Here is an 8,412-nt window from a genome sequence, read left to right as displayed (position 1 = left end):
GCGATCACAGGGCCCTCCGAGGCAGACTCATTTCAGGTGCAACGTGGATCCTCATCACTGATCATCCCAAAGATAAGTCAGAGTCGCAGCCTGGAGATGGGACAATGGGAGAGCAGCGGGTTGGGAGCTCCTGGGACAGATTTAAAAATTAGCAGTGGGAAAAGCAATCTCCTCCAAGGGGCCTCTTAGGACAGCTAAAGGGAGAGGTTCTACTTTTGACAGCAGCTTTCAGGCGGGCAGCGCAGAACAGTTCCGGTCCCCGTCGTGTTGTCCGGCGTACCGTGTTACCTAGCGTGTCTTTGGGGTCCCTTTTGCCTTTTGCCCTCGAGACCCTCACCACAAGCATGCTGTGTTGTGTTTGTTGTCCCCCTGTTTGTCACGTTCTGTGTCACGGGTGTCTGCACATATTTGTGCCGGAGCTGCTCTGCCCTGCCCTGCCGCATAGCCTGCTGCAAGAGGACAAGTCCCAGGGACTTGCAGTTTGTGGGGTGTTGCCAGACTCTAGATGATATTCTGAGATAGACAGAAGATGTTTGGAGCTGTGAAGTTATCCTGCAGCCCTTTGACTTTTGTCCCCACTTTCCTTCAGATGCAGAAGGATAAAATCCAGGGCAAAATCCATCCCACCATCCCGAGTGAGGAGGTTCCCCCGAGCAGGTCAGTCACCGTTTGTCTCTGCAGGGAGAGTGTAAAGTGTGACTTTGTTACAGCTCTGTTTTTTCTTTTTAGGAGGTAAAGCTGGATATCAGCAGTCAAGATGAGGTGGGCAAGGTGAGCATTGAGTAGCTCACCTTGTTGTTAATGCTCCAGTCTCACTTTCCAGTGCAACTCTAAGCATCCATTCCTGTTTCTGTGCTTTAGGCAATCAACTCGGAGTATGCCGAGCCCCTGTCACCCACTGGCCTACGCACCGGGCGTGCTGCTCTCCTGTGCCCTGCGGAAGAATCACGGGACTCGTCGATGAAGCCTCTGCCTTTTCTATTTAAAAGTGTCACCAGGGTAGCCTTGGGCACTGGATGAGGAGTCGCGGTGAGTCGGGGAAGTAGGGAGGCAGAGTTAGGGTCTGCTCAGGTTTCAGCAATTCCACATCACCTCGTCTCCTTTAACCCAGGCTTATCCTGTGACAATGGCATCAGCCTCGGAGCGCGGCCGAAGGGTGCGGCCCCAGGAGCCGGGCATTCTTAGGAGAACGGTGAGTCGCAGAATTGTTGGGTTTTGGCCAGTGTGCTGCATTGATCATGCATTAATATTTGCATTTTTTTCATGTAGCTGACTAAGAAACAACAGGAAGTTGTTGAACAACAGTGCCAGCAGGAACTTCCCAGATGTCGAGGCTTCCTTCTGTTGCACCTGACACAGACCTGCATCCCCAGATGTCTGAGAGATAAGTAGAGGGCTACAAGCCACAGAGGGGATGAAAGCGGGGCGCAGGGTAGGGACCCACCGGGAGGGCTTTTTGAGTCTCCTGTGGAGATGGGGGTGTCCATGAAGCGGCCCCTTAGGCCCCATAAAAGCAAAGCCTGGCTTTTGATCACAGTGCTGATGTGCCCAGGGCAGAGCAGTCCCGGTGTGTATTGTGTCACTTGTCTTTTGTGTGTTGTTGTTTGGATATGTCATGTCCTTTACCTTAGGCCTTTGATGGGCCTGTCAGAAACCCTGGCATCATTGTTAGCATCTGTGATCTCTGCATTCCTCGGCCTGGCACCAATGCCATAGACGTTTGGATTCAGGAGCTCAGACAGGCATCAGACTCTCTTCTGTCTTTAGAAGCATCCGGTCAGATGTCTTTTCAGGTCTTGATCTGAGCTGTATGGACAGCTCTGCCCCGCCAGGATCCATTATGGCGGACTAGGACTTGAGAGAATATGAGGGCAGGTAGAGGCTTCTGGCCATAGGATTCTCGGGCATCCATCTTTGCAGTTTTTGGACTAAATCATTCAGTTAGTATCTTCTTCCTCCAGGTTTCTCTGAGCCTCATCAGCTCACCATCGGTCTCACCTCGGTCATCTCCTTTTGCATTCTCTCAGTCCCCGCAGCCATTTTCCTTGCCAGGAGCTTTCTGTCTGTGTTGTGTCCCCGTTGTCTGTCACGTCCTGTCCCATGTCATGGGTGTCTGCACACATTTGTGCCGGGGCTGCTCTGCCCTGCCGCATAGCCTGGTGCAATAGGAGAAATCCTGGGGACTTGAAGTTTGTAATGTGGGGTGTAGTTGGACTCTAGATGCCATTCCTAGATTGACCTAAGGTGTTTGCAGGTTTTGAGTTATCCTGCAGGTGTTTGACATATGTTCTAACTCTCTTTCAGGTGCAGATGCATTGCATCCATGGCAGAGCCCCCCATCCTGGGTGAGGGGGTTCCCCGTAGCAGGTCAGTCACCATTTGTCTGTGCAGGGGGAGTGTCAAGGGTGACCCTGTTACAGCTCTGTTCTTTTTCTTTATTTTTAGGAAGTAAATCTGGATCTCAGCAGTCAAGTTCAGGAGAGCAAGGTGATCAGTAGCAGTTTTTGTTGCTGAGCTCTCAATTCCTGGGGCAAGTCTCAGTCTCCATTCTCGTTTTTGTGCTTTAGGCAATCCACTCGGAGCCTGCCAAGCCCCCGTCACCAGCCGGCCGACGCACTGGGTTCCCTGCACGTGTGAGCCCTGTGGATGCGTTACAGGATCTGGTGATGAAGCCCTGAACTCTTCTATTCAAAGGTGCCATCCAGGTGGCCTTCAGCAGCTGCCAAGGAGTTGCGGTGAGTCGGGGATGTAGGGAGGAGGAGCGAGGGTCCCCTCAGGTTTTAGCCATGACCAATCACCTCATCTCCTCTTAACCCAGGCACCCCCTGTGATGATGGCCTCGGTCTCCGAGCGTGCCCGAAGCATGCGGCCCGAGGAGCTGAGCGTTCTTAGGAGCACGGTGAGTAGCAGACTTGTGGGGTTTTGGGCGAGGGGCTGCCAAGATCAGGCACTGATGTTTGGTTTTCTGTAATACAGTTGTCTGAGAGACACCAGCCCGGTGCCAGCAGGACCTTCCCGGCTGACGAGGGGGCCTTTCTTCGCACCTGAGACCGGCATCCCCAGGAGTGCGAGAGATAAGCAGAGGGCTACGCCCCACAGAGGGGATGAAAGCGGGGCACAGGGTAGGGACCCACCGGGAGGGCTTTTTGAGTCTCCTGTGGAGATGGTGGTGTCCATGAAGCGGCCCCTTAGGCACCATAAAAGCAAAGCCTGACTTTTGATCACAGTGCTGATGTGCCCAGGGCAGAGCAGTCCCGGTGTGTATTGTGTCACTTGTCTTTTGTGTGTTATGTGTTGTTTGGATATGTCATGTCCTTTACCTTAGGCCTTTGATGGGCCTGTCAGACACCCTGGTATCATTGTTAGCATCTGTGATCTCTGCATTTCTTGGCCTGGAACCCAGGCCATAGAACTTTTGCCTCAGGAGCTCAGACAGGCATCAGACTCTCTTGTCTCTTTAGAAGCATCCGGTCAGATGTCTTTTCAGGTCTTGGTCTGAGCTGTACAGACAGCTGTGCCCCGCCAGGATCCATTATGGCGGACTAGGACTTGTGAGAAGGTGCGGGTAGGTGGAGGCTTCTTGCCGTAGGATTCTTGGGCATCCATCTTTGCAGTTCTTGGAATAAATCATTCAGTTTAGCATCTTCTTCCTCCAGGTTTCTTTGAGCCTCATCCGCTCGCCATTGGTCTTACCTCAGTCATCTAATTTTCTGTTCTTGTGCTCCTTGCAGTCATGGTTCTTGTCTCGAGATTTCTGTCCGTGTTGTGTCCCTGTTGGCTGTCACGTCCTGTCCTGTGTCACGGGTGTCAGCACACATTTGTGCCGGAGCTGCTCTGTCCTGCCGCATAGCCCGGTGCAATAGGAGAAGTCCCGGGGACTTGGAGTTTGTAATGTGGGCTGTAGTTGGATTCTAGGTGGGATTTGTAGATGGACACAGGATATCTGGAGCTCTTAAGTTATCCTGCAACAGTTTGACTCTTGTCCTAACTTTCTTTCAGATGCAGAAGGATAAAATCCAGGGCAGCGCCCCCCATCCCAGGTGTGGGGATTGCCCTGAGCAGGTCAGTCCCTGTTTGTCTCTGCAGAGGAAGCATAAATGGTGGCCGTTACAGCATTGTTCGTTGTCTCTCTTTTTAGGAAGTCAAGGCCCAATTCAGCAGTCAAGGCCGAGTGGGCGAGGTGAGCATTGAATAGCATATAGAAGCAGTTGTTATTGCTGAGTCTCAGTTTTGGTGCAGCTCTAAGCATCTTGTCATGTTTTTTTATTTTAGGTGGTCCACTTGCCATCTCTCCTGGCCGAGCACGCCTATGCAAGGTGGGTGAGAGCTTAAGGTATTGGTGTGGCATCCTTGTCAGATTAGGGAGGTTGTGTTTTCACAGTATCTCAGCATGCTTTTCCGCTTTGTTTCTTTGCAGGTGCTGTCGCTGCCCTAGGCACGCCCTGGATCAGAGGAGGGCAGGTGAGTCGGAGTTTAGGCAGGCTGACTCCTAGGTGAGCGTTACACAGCAGCATGCTAAGCGTGTCCCTTTTCTCTTTGCAGGTATCTTCCGGGCACCCTCCGGAGCCAAATCAAGATTTGAGGTGAGCTGTGGCAGCGGTGCGGAGGAGTCCCGGGAATTACTGTTTTTGAGGGCAATAGTCAGGTTTTCTGTTTTGTATTAGGTACCCTGAGGAGGCTCGTAGCCCAAGCTTGGACACGGCAGCACCGAAGCACACATGGAGAGCATCTCAACATCCACGTCTGACCGAGGATGGATTTTGCCCGCTCCTCTTTCAAAAGCTAAGTGTCGGGGCCAGTGGCTGGGAGAAGGGGAATAGCCTTTACTCTCAGAGGAGGCAATCAGATGTCAGCTTAGGGGACAGGTCTGTAGCGGGGCGGGCTCTATGGAAGTAAAGGGAGAGGGTTTCCCCTCAGCCTCGCCAGAGCCTTTGCCGGGCAGGGCAGTTCCGACCCATCTTCACATTTTTGCGTACTTTGCGTCATCCCCTTCCCTCGACCCGACGTCGTCAGGGATCTTTCCCCCGAGGAGCTCGCCTTCACGTCCGCAGCTCCGGCCACGGTCACCCGGCAGTCGGCTTCCTTCTCTAGGCTCGCCGAGCCTGTCGAGCATGCTCTTAACTGCTTTGGCACTAACTTGTTTCGATGAGTTACATTTCATCATCACTTGCCCTTGTCATAGGGCTTCCTTTCCTTTGGCATCATCAGCCTCTGGCTCATCTTGGCCTATGCATCTCGGGTCCCTAAGGGGACAGTGCCAGGCAATTGCCACTTGTCTCTGTGTTGTGTCATCTGTCTCTATGTTATGTCGTCCGTGTCCGTGTTATGTAGTCTGTGTCTGTCATCTTCCATGTCACAGGTCCTTGTTACGTCTCGATGCTTTCTCGGCACTATTCCATGCCACATAGGCCATATTCTACTCACGTTCCTTTCTGGATATCCCTTGTTCCAGCATCTTTACGTTTTTACTCTTTGAGACAGGAAGGGACAAGATCCTCAAAGGGACAAAATGTTGTCATCTGTCTTCCTTCTCACTACCGGCTTTGGTAGTGACTTTTTTTCCACGCCATTCTCTTGACTTCCCGAGGGAGCGTCTTACACCCTCCTCACGTGACCGCAGGAGTTTGATAGGTTCCATCCTCCCAAGGGGTATAGGGCTCAAGAATTCATCTTCCAGAGAGCTATCTCAAGTCCTGGCTTACATTGCATGTACCTATGTTGTCTTATACTGTATGTACTTACATTGTGTGTACCTATGCTGGCTTATACTGTATGTAATTACATTGTGTATACCTGTGTTGTCTTATACTGTATGTACTTACACTGTGTGTACCTATGCTGGCTTATACTGTATGTACTTGTACTGTATGTACTTACACTGTGTGTACCTATGCTGGCTTATACTGTATGTACTTATATTGCGTGTGCCTATGCTGGTTTATACTGTATGTACTTATACTGTATGTACTTATACTGCGTGTACCTATGCTGGCTTATACTGTATGTACTTATATTGTGTGTGCCTATGCTGGTTTATACTGTATGTACTTACACTGTACCACTTATGCTTGGAGCTGCCCTGCCCTGGCCTGTAGTCACAGTTAGGTAGAAGAGTTTTAAAAACTTTACTGGTCATCTGTCTTTAATGGGGTTTTGGGTAGGAAATTTATTGGTCAGAGCAGGGACAAGTCCTAGCTGTCAGATAGCCACTTATTGACCGCTTCCTCTTGTCTCACAGGTCCCCGCGGGTACCGATTTCCCCCGAATCTACCATTTGACGTCAAGGAGCGGCGCCCAGAAGAAGCCTGGAAGCATGTTCTTCAGCGTCTAGAGTAAGGGCCACACCAAGCATGTACATGGGAAGAGCGTGAATGACAGCATATGTCTGTCTGTGTGTGTGAGTGCATGCTGACTGGATTTAACCTTGTGTGTGTGAATTTTGCCTTTCAGGTTTTTCAACTCATTTTTAAATTTAGAATAAAAAATCCCCAGCCGGGGGTTTTTTTTTTTTTTCCCCCCGGCTGGGTTTTTTTTTCCCCGGTCCCGGTCGGTCTGCGAGGCGACGTTCATCGCCAAAGTTTGGGCGCGGACCCTCCAGGGACCGGGGTTTTTGTCAGGCAGGAGGATTTTTTGGAGGCTCCCGGGAACCACGTTCCTGAGGAGGGGTGTGAGCGTGTGCCGAGGGTTAGCAGAGCAGTCGAGGTGTGATTTAGTGTGGGTTTGTGCGTAAGCTGAAGGAAGTGTGTGTGTGTTGAAGGGTTCTAGGGTTGTAACCTTGTATGACTTTTGCTTTTCAGGTTTTTCAACTCATTTTTAAATTTAGAATAAAAAATCCCCAGCCGGGGGGGTTTTTTTTTTTTTCCCCCCCGGCTGGGTTTTTTTTTCCTCGGTCCCGGTCGGTCTGCGAGGCGACGTTCATCGCCAAAGTTCGGGCGCGGACCCTCTGGGGACCGGGGTTTTCGTCAGGCAGGAGGATTTTTTGGAGGCTCCCGGGAACCACGTTCCCGAGGAGGGGCGTGAGCGTGTGCCGAGGGTTAGCAGAGCATTCGAGGTGTGATTTAGTGTGGGTTTGTGCGTAAGCTGAAGGAAGTGTGTGTGTGTTGAAGGGTTCTAGGGTTGTAACCTTGTATGACTTTTGCTTTTCAGGTTTTTCAACTCATTTTTAAATTTAGCATAAAAAATCCCCAGCCGGGGTTTTTTTTTTTTTCCCCCCCGGCTGGGTTTTTTTTTCCCCGGTCCCGGTCGGTCAGCGAGGCGACGTTCATCGCCAAAGTTCGGGCGCGGACCCTCCAGGGACCGGGGTTTTTGTCAGGCAGGAGGATTTTTTGGAGGCTCCCGGGAACCACGATCCCGAGGAGGGGTGTGAGCGTGTGCCGAGGGTTAGCAGAGCAGTCGAGGTGTGATTTAGTGTGGGTTTGTGTGTAAGCTGAAGGAAGTGTGTGTGTGTTGAAGGGTTCTAGGGTTGTAACCTTGTATGACTTTTGCTTTTCAGGTTTTTCAACTCATTTTTAAATTTAGAATAAAAAATCCCCAGCCAGGGTTTTTTTTTTTTCCCCCCGGCTGGGTTTTTTTTTCCCCGGTCCTGGTCGGTCTGCAAGGCGACGTTCATCGCCAAAGTTTGGGCGCGGACCCTCCAGGGACCGGGGTTTTTGTCAGGCAGGAGGATATTTTTTGAGGCTCCCGGGAACCATGTTCCCGAGGAGCAATGATTGCTGGGGTGTAATTTAGCAGTTGTGATGGCAGCGATGGTGAGTTTGTGTGTAATGTGAAGGGGGTGTTAATGGTAGATGAGTGTTGTTTTCTGTGTGCTTTTGTTGCTTTGGCTGTCCTGTAACAATGAATCAACCTGTAATGAAAATAGAAAAAGGTTATCATATTGTGTTAGTATGTGTTGTATTGCTCTGTATTGCATTTGCATTAACTGCTGTATTATTTTGCTGTATATTTTGCTGTATTTTGCTGTATTGCATTTGCTGTAGCTGCTGCATTGCCCTGTATTGCTCTGTATGTAAACTAGACTTTTACCAGTGCGTCTTTGGATTGTATCTGCACTTGCATTTGTATATACTGTTTCCATGTATTTTGCTGATGTATAAATAAAAACATTCTTTAATAAAGTTGAGTCACCCCTAATAAAGATACCCCCTGCCCTTCCTTCCCCCACCGTGGCTCCTGTCCTTTTTTTTGGTGTGGTTTTGTCATTTCTTTCCACTGTATTTCTTCCTTTTGCTCCTCACTTTACTGTTCTATTTCTAACTTAACCTCCATCTATCTCTAACCCTTTGTTTCTGTTTTGTTTGTAACTGTCAATGTCAGTCTTCTCGCTTCTCTTTCTCTCCGTGTTCTCCTTTTCCTGGGTTTGTGTTTTTTTCCTCTTAGTCTTTTCCTTTTTCACCCCACTCCTCAGTTTTC

At 50.2% G+C, this 8,412-nt stretch overlaps 1 long non-coding RNA gene across 1 annotated transcript; it reads left to right on the top strand.

Moving 5' to 3' along the window:
• Positions 1-4,403: 4,403 nt before the first annotated feature.
• LOC129047139 (uncharacterized) lies at positions 4,404-6,840 on the top strand. Its single transcript, XR_008509134.1, has 3 exons — positions 4,404-4,461; positions 4,543-4,583; positions 4,665-6,840. It is a non-coding gene; the product is annotated as an uncharacterized LOC129047139 (long non-coding RNA).
• The last annotated feature ends 1,572 nt before the right edge of the window (positions 6,841-8,412 follow it).

Source organism: Molothrus ater, unplaced genomic scaffold, assembly GCF_012460135.2.
Source record: "Molothrus ater isolate BHLD 08-10-18 breed brown headed cowbird unplaced genomic scaffold, BPBGC_Mater_1.1 matUn_MA648, whole genome shotgun sequence".
Lineage (NCBI taxonomy): Eukaryota > Metazoa > Chordata > Aves > Passeriformes > Icteridae > Molothrus > Molothrus ater.
Note: the sequence above shows the minus strand (reverse complement) of the source record. Positions and strands in the feature narration are given on the sequence as shown.